Here is a 21,218-nt window from a genome sequence, read left to right as displayed (position 1 = left end):
CAACGGAATAATTTTGTTGAGTCTCCCAAGCCACACAACACATTGGCTCCAACCATTAGACCGGGTATTTTTTAAGTCTCTGAAGTCATATTACTTTAAGGCATGCAACAACTTCATGGCAAACAATCCTTCAAGAAAACTAACAAGGCTACAGTTCGGAGAAATGCTGAGTGCTGCCTGGAACAAGTCAGCATCAGTTGAAAATGGCATCTCTGCATTTAGAGCTACTGGAATTATACCTTTCAACCCTTATGTAATCCCAGAATATGCTTTTCTTACAAACACCAATGGGCAGAACCTAACTTCAGATGGGACTGAACATGTTGATACGCCGACTGAACAAAGTGTCATTAGTTCTAGAACATGTTTTGTAGTAAATTCAGGAGAGAATTTTTCGTCTTTCCAAGTTCCAACTTCTCAAAGTTATCTTCCAGGATCTTTGACAGAGAAACTCTCCTATTTGCCTGTGACTTCTCAAACTTCTCTTCCAGGGACCTCAACAGAGAACATTTCACCGTCCCTTGGGATTTCCGATAGTGAGACAGCTTACGTAAAAAGATGCAATGTTGCTACACGTGAAAAGATACCACAAAACATTTCGTCGAAAGACTTAACACCCAGTAAAATGCTGTGTGATATTTCTCCAGTGCCCTTGGTAACGAAAGCTAAAATAGTACGACGAAGTGGTAAACCAGCACATCTAGCCGAAATTCTCAACTCTCCTGAAAACCTAGCAGTGTTAAAGGAGAAGAAAAAAACACGAAAAGAAGAGCAAGAAAAGAAATTGAACAAAAGAGCGGAACGAGAAAAATGCAAACAAGTAAAAGAACAAAAACAAAAAGAGAACAAAAACAGGTCAAATTTCACATCAGGAGGACACATCATGCAAAAGAAGAGGAAAATCAATTTTTCTACGAGAAGAGGAAGAAGAAATAAAGGAAATTGAAGTCTGCCTCTTTCATCGGAAAGTGAAGACCCTCCAGTTCTAAATGATGAAAGTGAGGATGGTCTACCAGAAGAGTGGAATGAAAATGAATGTGTTGGTTGCGGAGAAGATTATAACGAAACACAAAAGTGCGACGAGTGGTTTCAGTGCGTAATGTGTCATTATTGGCTTCATGAAGGCTGCAGTCAATATGAAAATGTGTGTTACGAATGTGGAAAAAAATTACTTAAAGGAAGGCGTAGGGCAGAGTGAATATTTCATTTGGAAACATAATATTTTAATATTTAGATTTTAGTTTGATTGATAGTTAACTGTAATTTTTAATGCAGTTTTCCTTTTCAGCTGAAATTTGTTACTAAAATAATATTTTTACTATTGTTTTAAAATAATATTTAATATTTTGTTACTGTCCCTAGCAATGCCTTTATTGTATTAAAAAAGTTTAAAAAGTGAAATTTTGTATTTAGCAAACTATGATTTTCTAATAAAGTTTTATAATTCCTGGTCCATCTATCCCAAACCATGTGGACCATCTCACCCATAGGACTGTGGGATAGATGGACCACGCAACCTTTTTTTTAAACGGGTTAAAGTTATACCAAATATTCAGATTCAACAAATTCATGTCCCAAAACGTAAAGGAAACTTCACTGCGCTTCATTTGGACTAATAATATAGCTATGTCGTTGAACACAAATATTCAGAATAATATATAAAACAAAAAACATGGTCCATCTCTCCCGGAACTACCCTAAACGTCAACTTGTGCAGTGTTCGGGGTTTTAACGAATATTTTATAACATTAATGCAGGTTAAATACTTGTTTGCTGTGGGGTAAAATGCCCGGGACTGGGTGTGCTGTAGCTGTTTGTAAAAATTGTCGTGAAAAATTAAAAAAACGTCATATACCACAGATTTCCAAAAGAAATAATATATATATCTCAATCTAACCCCATTCACACTCTAGACCTAGCTCTATCTCAACTTATCTCTCTGTCCCTCTCTATCTCACTATATATATCACTCTATGTCTGTCTCTCTTTTATATTTAAATAAATTGTGTCATGCGTGCGCACTTATACAACAAAAACAGACGAAGTGAGCTATATAATATGAAATAAACACATTTTTGAAATGATTGGTGCTCCAACTATTGCAAAATAGTTATACCGTCTCAGTAACTTTCACGGGCATGCGCATAACAACTCACCAAAATTTCATCGCAATCGGATGAATGGTATAGGAACGCATACGGCACAAACAAATGAAAATTAAAGACAAGACAAACGCATGCGTTTAAAATTCAAGGCAACTCTATCTATTGACGAAGTTAAGAACTAAACTGTTATTAGCGCCATTATTTTGCTAGCCACTGCGAGCTGGACTTACCAAGGAGAATTTTCCAGATCTTACTATGCGTATGATCGTGTGGCATATATAGTGAAACTAGCTGCAGTACCCGGCTTTGCCCGGGCTGAACACCGGGTGATATATTGTCCGCGAGTTACAGCAAAATGGATAGCGATATGTCCAGTGTGTTGGACATTAAGAAATGACACATAATTACTGTTTGTGTATCTGTGACCTATGAATATCTGTTTACCCATGGCGATCGGTTGAAAGGTTTAGAAGTTGATGCGCTACAGCGCCATCTAGAGGCGAGTTACAAAAAAAATGGATGATAAAAACACTTCGATGTGCCAACTTTCATGGCGATCGGTAAAACGGTGTAAGAGTTTATCGACGTCATACATACCAAAATCCAATTATATGTATTCTTATATTTCGAAATTTTGGGGCTTTCACTTTTGCGAAAAGTGGATGTTCAGGACCTCGAATGGTTTGGAACACTCCATCTCGAAAGAAATATTTGAAATTACTGAAATTGTCAAAAATTTGGGGCTTTGTCCCCAGAGGGGGGGGGGCGGTGATTTTGAGGACCCTGAATGGCTAGGATACAATAAAAATCGAAAGAATGATATTTGAAATTTTTTAAATTTTGGGGTTTTGACCCCTGTGGGGGGGGGGGGGTGATGTTGAGGACACCGAATGGCTCGTAAACACTCCAAATCGAAAAAGAATAGGTTTTTGGACATTTTGGGAATGTTTTTGATTATTGGGTCTTTGACTCCCTGTAGGGGGAGGGTTGTTTGAGGACCCCGAATGGCTCGGAAATTCACCGAATAGTAAAAAAGTATTCTTAAATTTAAGAAATTTATCGAAATTTTGGGGTTTTGCATTCCCCCAATCCCCTTACCGAAAATTTGTTGGAGAACACGTATTTGGGTAAACGTTACGCCATCCCCCGGACAATTTAGTTAGTAATGACTTAATTTTAATACAATTTTCTCCAATTTTTCGAAATTTTGTGGTTTTCACTTTTGAGAAAAAACAGGTGGGGGGGTGGGGGGGTGGGTGGAGGTTCAGGACCTCGAATGGTTCGGAATACTCCATCTCGAAAGAAATGATATTTGAAAATCCTGAAATTTTCGAGATTTTGGGCATTTGTCCCGAGAGGGGAAGGGGTTATTTTGAGGACGCTGAATGGCAGGGAAACACTAAAAATCGAAAGAGAATGATTTTTGAAATTTTCTAAATTTTTGGGCTTTGACCCCTGAGAAGGGGGGGGGGGTGATGTTGAAGACCCCGAATGGCTCGAAAACACTCCAAATCGAAAGAGAATAGGTTTTCGAAAGTTTGGGAAATTTTTTTATTATTGGGTCTTTGACTCCTCTTGGGGGGAGGGTAGTTTGAGGACCCCGAATGGCTCGGAAACACTCCAAATAGTAAAAAAGTATACTTAAATTTAAGAAATTTTTGAAATTTTTTCGTAATTTTGGAGTTTTGCACTCCCCCCCCCCCCCCCTTCCACAAAATTGGGTGCGAAGTCGACTTTGGGTAAAAGTTCCACCATGCCCCGGACACTTTAGTTCGTAATGACTTAATTTTAATACAATTTTCTCCAATTTTTCGAAATTTTGTGACTTTCACTTTTGAGAAAAGGGAGGGGGGGGGTGGTGGTTCAGTACCTCAAATGTTTCGGAACACTCCATCTCAAAAGAATAGATATTTGAAATTTCTAAAATTATCGAAATTTTGGGGCTTTTTACCAGAGGGGGCGGGGGGTTCTAGGACCCTGAATGGCTCGAAAACGCCTAAAATCGAAAGAAAAAGATTTTTTAAAAATTTTAAACTTTCCAAATTTTGGGACTTTAACCACCTTGGGGGGGGGGGGGAAGGAAGGGAGTGATATTGAGGACCCCGAGTGGCTCGGAAACACTCCAAATCGAAAGAGATATAAAGGAAAACTTATTACCTGTCTATGAATAATTTTCTAAATAAATTAATAAATAACTCTATGTTTAAGAATTGACATACATACATAATATTAAACTTCAAACTATACACACCAAAAAAAAAACTAAGGATGTTTGTGAAACTATTTTTTATTTGTCATAATGTTTAAAACATTTGTAGGATTTCTTGACATGTAAAACTGTGGTGGCCATATTCCGCTTATCCAAAGGAGTATAGAAATTAATAGAGATATCACTACCACAAATCTTTGAATTAAGTAAAAAAAAAAAAAAACATAGTCCAAAATGAAACAAAAAGTATAAATAACAACTAATTTGTCAAAAAAAATTTATTCAACTGGAATGACAATGTTACATCCACCTGAAATTTAATAGAAGTTGTGGGTAAGAATATATATATATATATATATATATATATATATATATATAATAAAATAAATGAAATTAAAACATACATAAATAAAATTATCTCACACTCAACCAAAGATAATGTTTAATATGAAATAAAGGAAGATGGCAATTACACGTATCTATTCTAATTAATAAAAAAAATCGATCTACCTGAAATAGTACAATTCAAATTTTTCAACAATAAATTACATAATTGATTAATATAATATCTTGACGCTCAGCAGATAAATTATAAACACTAAACCAAACTCCTTGCAAATAAGTTATAAGTAGGTACTGTAAAAAAAATAATTTAAATTGTAATATACAAGAACGGTATTGAAAATTGAAATAAATATGGCGACACTACAAACTGTCAAGATATTTATTTTTTTCTTACTATCTACTCAGTTCCTCACAATAGAAAAACGTAACGTAATGGCTTGAAAGCTATTGCTCGGCAGACATGACACTAACAGTTTGTATATCTATGACACACGTTACATAAAATTAAGATATATTTTTTTAACCCGTTTAAAATATATTTTTTTTAGACAAAAGATAGCCTATGTCCATCCCCAGGATATAATATATCTCCTTGCCAAATTTCATTACGATCCGTTTAGCCGTTCAGCCGGGAAAAGGTAACAAAAAGACAGACAGACAGAGTTACTTTCGCATTTATAATATTAGTAAGAAAGTAAGGATGACATTAACTCACTAGTTGTATGTCTATGAGCTATGATTTTTTTCTGTTATAAAATGAAATTATTATTTTCGCTCCCTTAGGGATGGAATTTCATATTATTATGTGGTCTATGTGTTATGTAGGCCAAATTTCATCCATATCCGTTTAGCCGTTCTGGCGTGATTGAGTAACAAACATCCATCCATCCAAAATTTCACATTTATAATATTACTAGCTAAACCCGGCCACGCTTTGCTGTGGCACAGTTTAATATTAATTCATTGTTTAATTTAATATTTTACTGTGCATGGCTGTGGAATGTAATAGAAGAAATAAAAATGTGTTTAGCTTAAATATTTTTATTGTAAAGCTAATGGAAGGACTACATTCCTTGTTTTCCCATTTTTTGCATTAACATATAGATCAGATGGTTTACCGACTCTGGAGCACCCGACATATAACTGTCCATGAGAGAAGCATTCATTTTCTAAATTCAAACCGCACACTTGCAAAGATTGTCCTTGTGCTTTATTGATGGTCATAGCGAACGCAAGGCGTATTGGAAATTGAAGTCTTTTGAACTCGAACGCCATATCTGTCGGAATAAGTGGCATTCGTGGAAGTAATACGTCTTCACCTTTATGAAGTCCAATCAAAATTGTTGCTTCAATAAGATTATCCATTAATTTTTTAACTACTAATCGTGTACCATTACATAATTTAGGCTGACAGATATTTCGAAGCAATATAATTGGCACACCAATTTTCAAATTCAAAATATGTGGTGGTAATCCTGGAACATCGAGTGAATTGAGAAATTCCGTTGGAAAGTTCACTGCTTCATTTTGGTGCACTACTGAATCAATAGATTTGTATGTCATTGTTTCACCTTCGATTCTGTTTATAATACTATTGTTCATATCGTGTACGTCAACATTTTTAGCCGCTAGAATGGCTCTTTCGCTCAACCATGCATGATTTTTGAATTTTGTTTCGATGTTTTGGAATACCTTGTCTTCTAATTCCTCTTTTGAATCTACGATGTTGCATAAATCAGATGATAAGCTGATTTTTCCTGTTTCTGGATTTGTAGGTACAGTGCCGTTACCAAATTCAATTAATTGTCTTGAAAATATGACTGCTGTTGGATCGTTCTGAAGTTTAACTCGCATATTCGTGGTTAAATGCTTTTTTTTACTGTGCTCCAAAAATTTGAATATTTTAAGCAGGCATGCAATTCATCAGCAGGTGTTGAGCGAGGTATCACGGGGAGCGTTTGCCTGAAATCACCGGATAGTAACACCAACACTCCCCCAAATGGATCTGGATTATTTCGCAAATATTTCAGTGTATGGTCTAATACTTCCAATGACTTTTTGTGAGCCATTGTACACTCATCCCATACAATGATTTTGCACGTCTGAAGAACTTTTCCCATTCCTGATGTTTTTGAAATGTTACATGTTGGACTTTCTGTTAAATAAAGTTTTTTATTCTTTCTTGAAATATATATATATATACATATTAGTGTAAATTATAGTCGTCAAGGCACAATGGTCGAGTAGCCTGATGTGCTTGAACTTCGACAATATGGTACAGCATCGTCGAGCGTGGTCACAACTAAGTTGGGTGACCATGATATTTAGTTATAGAAACTTTTTTTTCCGACTTTTACGGTGGATTTTCCCAAACTTTTATTTCATATAAACACTCTTCTGTTAAGATGCAATGTTCTGTAAAAATTTCAATCCAAACCATCGTATACTTTCCGAGTTTTGCGGCCAAATACATACGGAAGCTAAATTTTTATATATATAGATTGGAATTATAATCTTTTACTACCTTTTTTGTGTTATTTATTGTATATAAAGTGCTTTGTAATTCAAATGTTATTTGTGTGTTATTGTGCAATGTGATTAGACATATGTATGTTAATTTCCGATTTAATTTTGAATAATTATTGTACAGCTAACTCACGATTTAAATTTTTTCATTGAACCCATTTTATAGAGTAATTTACAAAAATCAGTTTCATTCAAAGCACACATAAGAAGAATTAACAATCATAAATTGTTAGGTTTTCTGTTTTTATGGGCAATATTGATGAAAAATATTGAATAAATATTGTGTGTACAATTTAAGAACTTGCATCTTTCATACTATAACTGTTATTAGCGCCTTTATTTTGCTAGCCTCTGCCTCATACATTTAAAACAAAAAAATATATATTTTGATTTAATTTTATTTATTTCTCTATAAAACAATGGTAATTTTAATATAAATTTATCTGATACAGCAAATCATGTTTTTTATACAAATATATCAAACAATATTCATTAAAACAAAAAATTATCTTAATAATTTTAATAATGATGCCTTATTAAAACAATTAATGGTTTAAAAAATTTTCTCCAATTTTTTTTTCATATTTTACTTTATGGTGGCATTAAAACTCACGTACATTTGTTTAACGAAAATATAATATAAAATATATCTTTAGGTAAAAAATTTGTATAAATGTGGTTTTCTAACAGTATTGCTTAAACTCTTGCTGAAGCCATGTAAGCTGCCAAATAACCAATATGTATATTATGGAAATCAATGAATTTTTTTATTACTACCATCTGTTATAGTAGCTTACAAAATTGCTAACATTATGAAAAATTTCCCAATTTTGTTAAAATCTTTTCAATAATTTAATTTAAATAAATGAACACAAATTAAATGTTGTTTATGTATGTTAAGTTCACAGTTAATTTGTATTCTTTCAAATAGAGTTAGCCAACAATTGCAATTTAAAATAATTATTAAATGATTGGAGTTTAATTTAAATTTTTTTACTTAGCGGATAACCAAAAAAAAAAAAAAAAAAGATATTTGGATAAGATTTGTAAACATTTTTAAATGTTATGAGTATTATATAATAGCCGGTCCGGGGACAGGGCTCAGGGTGTGGAGCATGGAGCCGTCCGCCATCTTAGATTGTCACGTCACAGTGGCCATCTTGGATGTCCTGGACCTTGACCTTAGCAGCCATCTTGGCTCCACCACCTTGGATGATGTCATCGCCACAATTATTTTTTTCGAACTTTCAACCATTTTGAATTACGTCATTTTGTTTTATAGAACTGTCCACCGTTTTGTTTTCTAGAAGTTAAAGCCATTTCGAAACATTACATCACCGTTGCAATTTCCGTTACGGCCGCCATATTTATATTTTTATTTATTATTCAATTTTAATGAAAAAAATTTTAAAATTTATAAAAACAATCAAACAAACAAATTAAAATAAAAAGATTTTATAAGTGCACTACGTCATGGATCTCGGAGTCCTTGATTCTGTGCCATTTTACTGTTTTGTGGCACTTGCTCAACTTGACTTACCTTATTATTTATTTTGTTTTAATGGCGAACTGGTTAAGACACATATTTATTTGTTTTATTCAATTTGGAAATTATTAATTTAATATGTCATACTTAAATATTTAAAGTTTACAACTACAAAGATTAAATTGTACATAATAATTGTAAATAGGTATAACTGAATTATTTGTAACAAAACAATTATTTTATTGTGCCAGCATAACTTCAAGTTTATAATGAATAATTATTTGTTCTAATTTAATTATTTTAGTAAATGTGTTAAGTAATAATTTCATATTTAATAAGTTAATTCATTGTTTTTTTGTAAAATATTGTCAAGTAATAATTTATATATATATTGGGTTTCCAAAAGGTATTCTCTACTAGTACTATTTTCTATGTTCTTCTTCGTCTTGCCGTGAGCAAAGACTTTCTTTTTCAACACCTTGACGCCATGATTAAGTAGTAGGAATTCGTGTCTGTAGAAGTTTGGGAATTTAAACTTACTTTGAGCATTGTTTTACCGCACAAAATGGTGAGGTTTCCTGATCTGTTAATGAAGAACGTTTGGTAATGTTTGTTTTACCGGACATGGTCAAATACCTTTGTTATTTTGTCAATAGCGGTCGACGAGTACCGGCCATGCGGTTTACTTGAGTCGACCTAGTGCTGTGGAGCATGAGGCCCGTCCTCATCGACCCTGAAGCCATGCAGTGACCGCATCTGCCAGGAAAACCGTCACATAATATTTTTGGCATGATTAACTAACCTCATAAAGCATGTCAGTAGTATAGGATAGCCGGAGCTGGCCCAGGCGCCAGGCGGTGGATTGTGATTGTCGGTCCGCCATCTTGGATTTGTGACGTCACGGCGGCAAAAATTCCTCAAAATTCCTCAAAAAAGAATCAAAATGACTCAAAAATTCCCGTTTTAAGAAAAAATTTCCCTTTTTCGAGGGAAAAATTCCCGTTTCGAGGGAAAATTTCCCGTTTTATTCCTCAAAAATCCCACCGGCTAGAAATGTCCTGATAGAGGCTTAAGCATCCTTAACTCAAGCCTCAGTTAAGCCTCTATCAGGATGTGACCTTGACCTTGACCCCGACGGCCATCTTGGATCCACCATCTTGGATGACGTCATTTCGTTTTCTCGAACATTCCGGCATTGTGTTATCCGCCATTTTGAATTATGACGTCATCGTTGCAATTTCCGTTACGGCCGCCATCTTTAAATTTATTATCCGATTTTAATGAAAAAAAATTTAAAAATTATAAAAAAATTAAATAATAAAATTTTTAATAAAATATTTAAAAAACAAACATTTACGACACGGAGCACGGAGTCCTCGGTTCAAACCCGACGAGTGCAAAAAAAATAAAAATGGCGACCGATCCTTCCCCCCGCGGTGGCTGCAGGCATACTGACTCCCACCACTTTTTTTCAAAGCATATATATCGTCAGGTAGAATGACGTCATGTCCGCCATCTTGTTTTCGTCTGCTGGAAGCCATCATAAGTGTATCGTCGGCGAGAGTGCGCTGACGCCATGTTAGTTTAATTCTTATCCGCTAGAGTGCAGTAATCATTTATTATTGCTGTGACACCCGACATCTTGTCATTTGGCCGCCATCTTGAAAATCCGTAATTATTTAGCTAGAAATTCGGGAAAAGTTCCAAAATTCATTAAATAAATTTGTAATCTATATACTGATTGATTAGGTCGACTAAGGTCCTTGGTACGATCTAGGAAAAAAAGGAAATATAAGATCAATTTAACATAATAGTAACAGGTTCGAGGAATTAAACACCACAAGTTCTTTTACAAACATAATATTTATTACATAATTTCTATTCTACTACAGGATCATTTGCGAAAGCCAGCTATCTTATAATCATTTAGTTCCGCAGTGGTGTGAAGTGACAAATTCTTAGCTCCAATCGGTTTATACTAGACAGAGTCCAGCCAGAACCTTTACAGACATAGTCCACCTCTTCTTGACAGAGTTTCTGGATACCGTTTATAACAGTTTGCTTCACATCGTTAGAACTGTAAATTACTGCAGCCGATGTCTTGAATGCACACTTCTTCACTTTGTCATCGAACGGATATGGCTTTCCATATATACAGTCCAACCACAAGTTATATTTCAAAGGTCCGTTTGTTGCTACATCATCAGTAAGCTGATTGATTATGTCCTCTCTGATATCATCAAGAAAATTACAAATGTCTTTCGACTCACCTAACGTATTTAAATAATAGTAGTCCTTCAATGTTCCACGAAATGCAGACTGCGCCAAGTAGAAGCCATTATCGTTCACTTGTAATGCGCCGAACACAGTCTTAGGTTTATTTTCCTGTTCAGACGTCATACCAATCGGTTGCTGCACATCGGTTTTCTTGGTTGTACGCTCACGAGCCTTCAACCTAAACCGAGGAGTCGAAATTTCTGCAGGTTGTTCAGCAGTAGGCACACGGACTTCACCTTTACAGTTTTTCGCATGTCGTCGCAAATTATCAATTCGAGTAAACCATTCATGACACTCATCACATCGAAACTTCATGCGAGATGGATTCTTCGTGCATTTGCTCCGCTCAAGTCTTCGTGCATCATGAGCAAATGCGATCTACGTATCACAGTAGCTGCAAGGATACCGTGGTGATGAAGACGAACCTTTCAGACCCGATCCAGATACTGACGTTGCCGCAGTTGCACCATCTCCAGGCATACTCTTATGAACATCAATGCATCGTTGTTGCGCCGAAACCTTTACTTTCTGCCGAACAGCAGGACCTTTGCATGCCTTCATGTGCGTTTTCATATTATCTTTTCTGGCAAACTGCTTATGACATTTCTCACAAACAAACATTTTACGATATAGGTTCTTGGCACATTCTCTATTCTCATGTCGTCGAGCATTGCTGTTGTTTGAGAAAATCTTGTCGCAGTAACAGCACCGATGTTCGTTAGTTGTTGTCGATTCGGCATCCATTGAAGTCTCCATTGATGGCGAACCAGCGTTCGCCGAGTTTCCCTGTGCAGCCAGAACTAGCGGCATTAAAGTCTCTTCTGCTGGCGGTACCACGTCTGTTGAAGTCTCCTCGAATGTTGACGCCATCGTTGCCAACGGGATCTGCAACTTCTCCATCGTAGCTGTCGTCAAGGTCCCCGTAGACGATGGTACAACCTCCGAGTTCAACGTTAAAGACGGTAAAGATGCCATCGAGGTCTCAAGAACAGCTAATTGACACGACTTATGCACCAGAAGAAACAAACTAGGTGATCCTTACACCGCCGACGTCAGTAACAAACTGAGCGTCCTGCTGTCTAGGACTCGCTTATATACATGCACCGTATGGAATAATAAGCTAGTCAAATCAAGAACCATTTACAATAATACTAGAGTCAAATCTACAAATTAAAAAAGAGGATCATTTGATCGAAAAAAATATCGATCTCTCCAATATACACAGGTTCCAAGAGCTACAATTCACGTCATCAGATCCATCTACATTTTGCTCCTATGCTTCAATTGACCATAAGCTGCAAGTGCACCAACAGCTCGATCAGCTTCAACACGTAATGTACGCAATGTACGCGCAATACATGCAATTTACACGCAATAAATGTAATGATTACACAGTACACACAGGAAACGGAACGTACACACAGTACACACAGGAAACGGAATGTACACACAGTACACACTGGAAACTAAACGGACACACAGTACACACAGGAAACGAAAAGTACACACAGGAAACGGAACGTACACACAGTACACACAGGAAACTGAACGTACACATAGTACACACAGGAAACTGAACGTACACACAGTACACACAGGAAACTAAACGTACACACAGGAAACGGAACGTAAACACAGGAAACGGAACGTACACACAGTACACACAGGAAACTGAACGTACACACAGTACACACAGGAAACTGAACGTACACACAGTTCACACAGGAAACTAAACGTACACACAGTACACACAGGAAACTAAACGTACACACAGTACACACAGGAAACTAAACGTACACACAGTTCACACAGGAAACGGAACGTACACACAGTACAAACAGGAAACGGAATGTACACACAGTACACACAGGAAACTAAACGGACACACAGTACACACAGGAAAGTAAACGGACACACAGTACACACAGGAAACTAAACGGACACACAGTACACACAGGAAACTGAACGTACACACAGTACACAGAGGAAACTGAACGTACACACAGTACACACAGGAAACGGAACGTACACACAGGAAATATAACGTACACACAGTACACACAGGAAACTGAAAGTACACTCAGTACACACAGGAAACTAAACGTACACACAGTACACACAGGAAACGGAACGTACACACAGGAAACGGAACGTACACACAGTACACACAGGAAACTGAACGTACACACAGTACACACAGGAAACTGAACGTACACACAGTACACACAGGTACCTGAACGTACACACAGTACACACAGGAAACTGACCGTACACACAGTACACACAGGAAACGGAACGTACACATAGTACACACAGGAAATGGAACGTACACACACAGCACACACAGGAAACTGACCGTACACACAGTACACACAGGAAACGGAACGTACACACAGTACACGCAGAAAACGGAACGTACACACAGTACACACAGGAAACGTAATGATCACACATACAGTAGCGGAAACACACAGGCTTAGTTGGAAATCAGAATACAAGAAATAAAAAACATTAAATTTTTACTTTCAATATTTTATTACTTCTCAACATTACACAAATACAAGTAAAAGAAGCCATTATTGTATGTAGCCAGCTTTTCTCAGTTCTTTGAGTATGAAGGATATTTCTTTGATGCACGGATAGTTTCCTGCACAAAGCGAGCCGGTCAACCAATATGTTTGGATCTTTCCATGATGTGTAATCAATCTCTTCTACCACCATCTTACATGCTTGTTTATTATAAATACTTTTAATATCACAATCATCCCAGTGATCATAATAAGCATTATCAGATTTATTTATTATAACACGACGTTTCCATCCTTTCGGTCTCAGGACATCGCCACATTCTTCTATCTTGTCAGCTCTAGGTGCTTCATCACAGTCTATGCCTTTGTCAACAGCCTCAGAGTCACTGTAACAATCACTGTAGAAGACATCCTCTTCATCCCAGATTACCGTATGAATTCGCTATCGATGATGTCGAAGTGTCTTCATCGTCTTCATGCTTCCTTTTTAGGAGTCCATCATTTTTACAAAGAATGGAGGATCTACTGAATATAGGCTTGAATGTATTCTCACTTTTCACGGTGTTGATACTTCCATTAGTTTCAGTCTTCCCGAAGCCATTAGCATCCTTCAATTTATGTTCTTCCTCACGATCGAGTGAGCTAATACCATCACGCTCAGGACAAGGAAAATTATTGTCATAATGCAGATCACCTCTTCTTTAGTCTAGTGGATCCATCGGTGTCCTCTATGCCGTAAGTAGTCTTGACTTTACATGTTCTACCATGTCTTTTTAAGCTGTCAATTCGTGTTAACAACCTGCTACAACGATTACAGCTTAACATGTTGCGTAGTGGGTTTCTAGCACAATCATTCTTCTCATGACGTCTAGCATTCCTTCTCATGACAAAATCCTTGCCACAGTATCTACAGCGGCTTCCTTCCGATTCAGCTATAGATAACAAACCACGATCCATGGTAGCTTCTGTGACTAATGTTAGATACAAACTGTCAGTTTTCTCCAATTGGAACCATTTCTTAAATAGAGTTTTTGAAATATTTCATCAGCGAGAGTTAAGTTATCTAATGCAAAGCAAATTGATGCAAGTAGTTCCGGCTGTCGTCAACAGATGGCGCCACGTGTTGCTTGCAGGTAAATAATATATATTTCATTAATGTGGGATGCGGAACGCTCACTATCGATCGCAAAGGGAGGGTGGCTTCGATAGTATCCAAGGAGAAACAAGTTCGTCCTTCCTGCTAATGCTTCTCAGATTTCTCACGGTCCACAATCTTGGATTACGACGTCACAGCGGCCATATTGGATGGGTGTGACCTTGACCTTTGACCGAAACCGCAGGAATGATCGCAAGCACACGGATTACCCTTCAAATTATAGATAAGAATAATCAGGAGCACACAGAGAAAACCATCATAATATTGGCAAGAAAAATCAGGAACACACGGAGAAAACCGCCACAAGTTTTCTTTGATATCATTTAAATAGAAAAAAAATAATAAAAAATAAAAACGAAAAAAAATTCAAACATTCTGCTAGCTTGTGAACTTCTCATTGTTGAGCAAAGATAGAGTTCTAGTACAAGCCAGAATGTTTGAATTTTTTTTCGTTTTTATTTTTTTAAAATTTTTTTTGTATTTTAATGATATCAAAGAAAACTTGTGGCGGTTTTCTCCGTGTGCTCCTGATTATTCTTGCCAATATTATGATGGTTTTCTCTGTGTGCTCCTGATTATTCTTATCTATATTTTGATGGTTAATCCGTGTGCTTGCGATCATTCCAGCGGTTTCGTTCAAAGGTCAAGGTCACACCCATTTAATATGGCCGCTGTGACGTCGTAATCCAAGATTGTGGACCGTGAGAAATCTGAGAAGCACTAGCAGGAAGGACGAACTTTTTTCTCCTTGGATACTATCGAAGCCACCCTCCCTTTGCGATCGATAGTGAGCGTTCCGCATCCCACATTAATGAAATATATATTATTTACCTGCAAGCAACACGTGGCGCCATCTGTTGACGACAGCTGGAACTACTTGCATCAATTTGCTTTGCATTAGATAACTTAACTCTCGCTGATGAAATATTTCAAAAACTCTATTTAAGAAATGGTTCCAATTGGAGAAAACTGACAGTTTGTATCTAACATTAGTCACAGAAGCTACCATGGATCGTGGTTTGTTATCTATAGCTGAATCGGAAGGAAGCCGCTGTAGATACTGTGGCAAGGATTTTGTCATGAGAAGGAATGCTAGACGTCATGAGAAGAATGATTGTGCTAGAAACCCACTACGCAACATGTTAAGCTGTAATCGTTGTAGCAGGTTGTTAACACGAATTGACAGCTTAAAAAGACATGGTAGAACATGTAAAGTCAAGACTACTTATGGCATAGAGGACACCGATGGATCCACTAGACTAAAGAAGAGGTGATCTGCATTATGACAATAATTTTCCTTGTCCTGAGCGTGATGGTATTAGCTCACCCGATCGTGAGGAAGAACATAAATTGAAGGATGCTAATGGCTTCGGGAAGACTGAAACTAATGGAAGTATCAACACCGTGAAAAGTGAGAATACATTCAAGCCTATATTCAGTAGATCCTCCATTATTTGTAAAAATGATGGACTCCTAAAAAGGAAGCATGAAGACGATGAAGACACTTCGACATCATCGATAGCGTTTTTCATACGGTAATCTGGGATGAAGAGGATGTCTTCTACAGTGATTGTTACAGTGACTCTGAGGCTGTTGACAAAGGCATAGACTGTGATGAAGCACCTAGAGCTGACATGATCGAAGAATGTGGCGATGTCCTGAGACCGAAAGGATGGAAACGTCGTGTTATAATAAATAAATCTGATAATGCTTATTATGATCACTGGGATGATTGTGATATTAAAAGTATTTATAATAAACAAGCAAGTAAGATGGTGGTAGAAGAGATTGATTACACATCATGGAAAAATACCAAACATATTGGTTGACCGGCTAAGACTTCTACATGGCTCGCTTTGTGCAGGAAACTATCCGTGCATCAAAGAAATATCCTTCATACTCAAAGAACTGAGGAAAGCTGGCTACATACAATAATGGCTTCTTTTACTTGTATTTGTGTAATGTTGAGAAGTAATAAAATATTGAAAGTAAAAATTTAATGTTTTTTATTTCTTGTATTCTGATTTCCAACTAAGCCTGTGTGTTTCCGCTACTGTATGTGTGATCATTAAGTTTCCTGTGTGTACTGTGTGTACGTTCAGTTTCCTGTGTGCACTGTGTGTACCTTCGTTTTCTGTGTGCACTGTGTGTATGTTCCGTTTTCTGTGTGCACTGTGTTTACGTTCCGTTTTCTGCGTGTACTATGTGTACGTTCCGTTTCCTGTGTGTACTGTGTGTACGGTCAGTTTCCTGTGTGTGCTGTGTGTGTACGTTCCATTTCCTGTGTGTACTGTGTGTACGTTCTGTTTCCTGTGTGTACTGTGTGTACGTTTAGTTTCCTGTGTGTACTGTGTGTGCGTTCAGTTTCCTGTGTGTACTGTGTGTACGTTCATATTCCTTTGTGTACTGTGTGTACGTTCAGTTTCCTGTGTGTACTGTGTGTACGTTCCGTTTCCTGTATGTACGTTCCGTTTCCTGTGTGTACTGTGTGTACGTTCAGTTTCCTGTGTGTACTGTGTGTACGTTCCATTTCCTGTGTGTACGTTCCGTTTCCTGTGTGTACTGTGTGTACGTTTAGTTTCCTGTGTGTACTGTGTGTACGTTCAGTTTCTTGTGTGTACTCTGTGTACGTTCAGTTTCCTGTGTGTACTGTGTGTACGTTCCGTTTCCTGTGTGTACGTTCCGTTTCCTGTGTGTACTGTGTGTCCGTTTAGTTTCCTGTGTGTACTGTGTGTACATTCCGTTTCCTGTGTGTACTGTGTGTACGTTCCGTTTCCTGTGTGTACTGTGTAATCATTACATTTATTGCGTGTAAATTGCATTTATTGCGCGTACATTGCGTACATTACGTGTTGAAGCTGATCGAGCTGTTGGAGCACTTGCAGCTAATGGCCAATTGAAGCATAGGAGCAAAATGTAGATGGATCTGATGACGTGAATTGTAGCTCTTGGAACCTGGCGTATATTGGAGAGATCGATATTTTTTTCGATCAAATGATCCTCTTTTATAATTTGTAGATTTGACTCTAGTATTATTGTAAATGGTTCTTGATTTGACTAGCGTATTATTCCATACGGTGCATGTATATAAGCGAGTCCTAGACAGCAGGACGCTCAGTTTGTTACTTACGTCGGCGGTGTAAGGATCACCTAGTTTGTTTCTTCTGGTGCATAAGTCGTGTCAATTAGCTGTTCTTGAGACCTCGATGGCATCTTTACCGTCTTTAACGTCGAACTCGGAGGTTGTACCATCGTCTACGGGGACCTTGACGACAGCTACGATGGAGAAGGTGCAGATCCCGTTGGCAACGATGGCGTCAACATTGGAGGAGACTTCAACAGACGTGGTACCGCCAGCAGAAGAGACTTTTATGCCGCTAGTGCTGGCTGCACAGGGAAACTCGGCGAACGCTGGTTCGCCATCAATGGAGACTTCAATGGATGCCGAATCGACAACAACTAACGAACATCGGTGCTGTTACTGCGACAAGATTTTCTCAAACAACAGCAATGCTCGACGACATGAGAATAGAGAATGTGCCAAGAACCTATATCGTAAAATGTTTGTTTGTGAGAAATGTCATAAGCAGTTTGCCAGAAAAGATAATATGAAAACGCACATGAAGGCATGCAAAGGTCCTGCTGTTCGGCAGAAAGTAAAGGTTTCGGCGCAACAACGATGCATTGATGTTCATAAGAGTATGCCTGGAGATGGTGCAACTGCGGCAACGTCGGTATCTGGATCGGGTCTGAAAGGTTCGTCTTCATCACCACGGTATCCTTGCAGCTACTGTGATACGTCGATCGCATTTGCTCATGATGCACGAAGACTTGAGCGGAGCAAATGCACGAAGAATCCATCTCGCATGAAGTTTCGATGTGATGAGTGTCATGAATGGTTTACTCGAATTGATAATTTGCGACGACATGCGAAAAACTGTAAAGGTGAAGTCCGTGTGCCTACTGCTGAACAACCTGCAGAAATTTCGACTCCTCGGTTTAGGTTGAAGGCTCGTGAGCGTACAACCTAGAAAACCGATGTGCAGCAACCGATTGGTATGACGTCTGAACAGGAAAATAAACCTAAGACTGTGTTCGGCGCATTACAAGTGAACGATAATGGCTTCTACTTGGCGCAGTCTGCATTTCGTGGAACATTGAAGGACTACTATTATTTAAATACGTTAGGTGAGTCGAAAGACATTTGTAATTTTCTTGATGATATCAGAGAGGACATAATCAATCAGCTTACTGATGATGTAGCAACAAACGGACCTTTGAAATATAACTTGTGGTTGGACTGTATATATGGAAAGCCATATCCGTTCGATGACAAAGTGAAGAAGTGTGCATTCAAGACATCGGCTGCAGTAATTTACAGTTCTAACGATGTGAAGCAAACTGTTATAAACGGTATCCAGAAACTCTGTCAAGAAGAGGTGGACTATGTCTGTAAAGGTTCTGGCTGGACTCTGTCTAGTATAAACCGATTGGAGCTAAGAATTAGTCATTTCACACCACTGCGGAACTAAATGATTATAAGATAGCTGGCTTTCGCAAATGATCCTGTAGTAGAATAGAAATTATGTAATAAATATTATGTTTGTAAAAGAACTTGTGGTGTTTAATTCCTTGAACCTGTTACTATTATGTTAAATTGATGTTATATTTCCTTTTTTTCCTAGATCGTTCCAAGGACATTAGTCGAACTAATCAATCAGTATATAGATTACAAATTTATTTATTGAATTTTGGAACTTTTCCCGAATTTCTAGCTAAATAATTACGGATTTTCAAGATGGCGGCCAAATGACAAGATGTCGGGTGTCACAGCAATAATAAATGATTACTGCACTCTAGCGGATAAGAATTAAACTAACATGGCGTCAGCGCACTCTCGCCGACGATACACTGATGATGGCTTCCAGCAGACGAAAACAAGATGGCAGACATGACGTCATTCTACCTGACGATATATATGCTTTGAAAAAAAGTGGTGGGAGTCAGTATGCCTGCAGCCACCGCGGGGGGAAGGATCGGTCGCCATTTTTATTTTTTTTGCACTCGTCGGGTTTGAACCGAGGACTCTGAGCTCCGTGTCGTAAATGTTTGTTTTTTAAATATTTTATTAAAAATTTTATTATTTAATTTTTTTATAATTTTTAAATTTTTTTTCATTAAAATCGGATAATAAATTTAAAGATGGCGGCCGTAACGAAAATTGCAACGATGACGTCATAATTCAAAATGGCGGATAACACAATGCCGGAATGTTAGAGAAAACGAAATGACGTCATCCAAGATGGTGGATCCAAGATGGCCGTCGGGGTCAAGGTCAAGGTCACATCCTGATAGAGGCTTAACTGAGACTTGAGTTAAGGATGCTTAAGCCTCTATCAGGACATTTCTAGCCGGTGGGATTTTTGAGGAATAAAACGGGAAATTTTCCCTCGAAACGGGAATTTTTCCCTCGAAAAAGGGAAATTTTTTCTTAAAACGGGATTTTTTGAGTCATTTTGAGTCTTTTTTGAGGAATTTTGAGGAATTTTTGCCGCCGTGACGTCACAAATCCAAGATGGCGGACCGACAATCACAATCCACCGCCTGGCGCCTGGGCCAGCTCCGGCTATCCTATACTACTCATGTCAAAAATGTATTTATTTTTTGAACTGAATCACGTAGGACATTTTCGTCTAAATTCTGCAACGCAGCAAGCTAAATTTTTTCGGAACAGCATAACGACAACGTTAAAATAAAAATGATAATTAGAGAAAGAGAAATTATTCAAATAAAATTAAGATATTTTTTTTTTGTCTGTATCTGAATGTTTGTTAGTTACCTTTTGTAATAGCGGGGCCCTTGCTTATGACATATAAATATAAAGATATATTTATATAATAATTTATAATGATTATGTAAAAAACGATACTCAAGAGATATTATTTAATTGATATGGCAAAGCTGTATAAGTAAAAATATTAAAAAATGAACAAATTATTTATTCTTGAAATAAATTATTTACATGAAATCAAATTTTATTAATAAACTTTCCTAATTGTGTAATTGTGCATGGCCAATGTTCTTGTCTCAACTAACCTCACATCAAACCAACACACTTCATTGAGCCTTGGTTCACGAGCTTTCAGTGTTGTCCTACCTTTCACTCCTAACCTAACTAGGTTATTGAGAGAGGTAGTTGATGGCACAGTTCGAACCTGGCATGGGAAAAAATCACAAAAAGGGAAACCGATCCTGCCCCCATGGCGGCTGCTGGCAGACTGACCCCCACAAATTTTAACATTGCTTATATAATAAATAAAAAATTTTAAAGATGGTGGCCCTTACGGAAATTGCAACGGTGACGTCATATTTCAAAATGGCGGAAGGTTCTAGAAAATAAAATGGCGGATAGTTCTATAAATAAATCAGGCAGAATTCAAAATAACGGAAAGTTTGTGAAAACAAAATTGTGGCAATGACTTCATCCAAGATGGCGGATCCAAGATGGCCACTAAGGTAAAGGTCATCCAAGATGGCCACCATGATGTCACAATCTATGGTGACAGACGGCTCCACGGCTTCACAT

General features: G+C 37.5%; 1 protein-coding gene across 1 annotated transcript in view; it reads right to left on the bottom strand.

Moving 5' to 3' along the window:
* The window catches only part of LOC134533678 (protein CEPU-1-like), a 381,962-nt gene that overhangs the window by 228,259 nt on the left and 132,485 nt on the right, over window positions 1–21,218 (bottom strand). The gene's annotated exons all lie outside the window — the stretch shown is intronic.

The sequence above is a fragment of the Bacillus rossius genome, chromosome 7 (assembly GCF_032445375.1).
Source record: "Bacillus rossius redtenbacheri isolate Brsri chromosome 7, Brsri_v3, whole genome shotgun sequence".
Lineage (NCBI taxonomy): Eukaryota > Metazoa > Arthropoda > Insecta > Phasmatodea > Bacillidae > Bacillus > Bacillus rossius.
The sequence above is the reverse complement of the archived record's forward strand: the minus strand, read 5'-3'. Positions and strand labels throughout refer to the sequence as shown.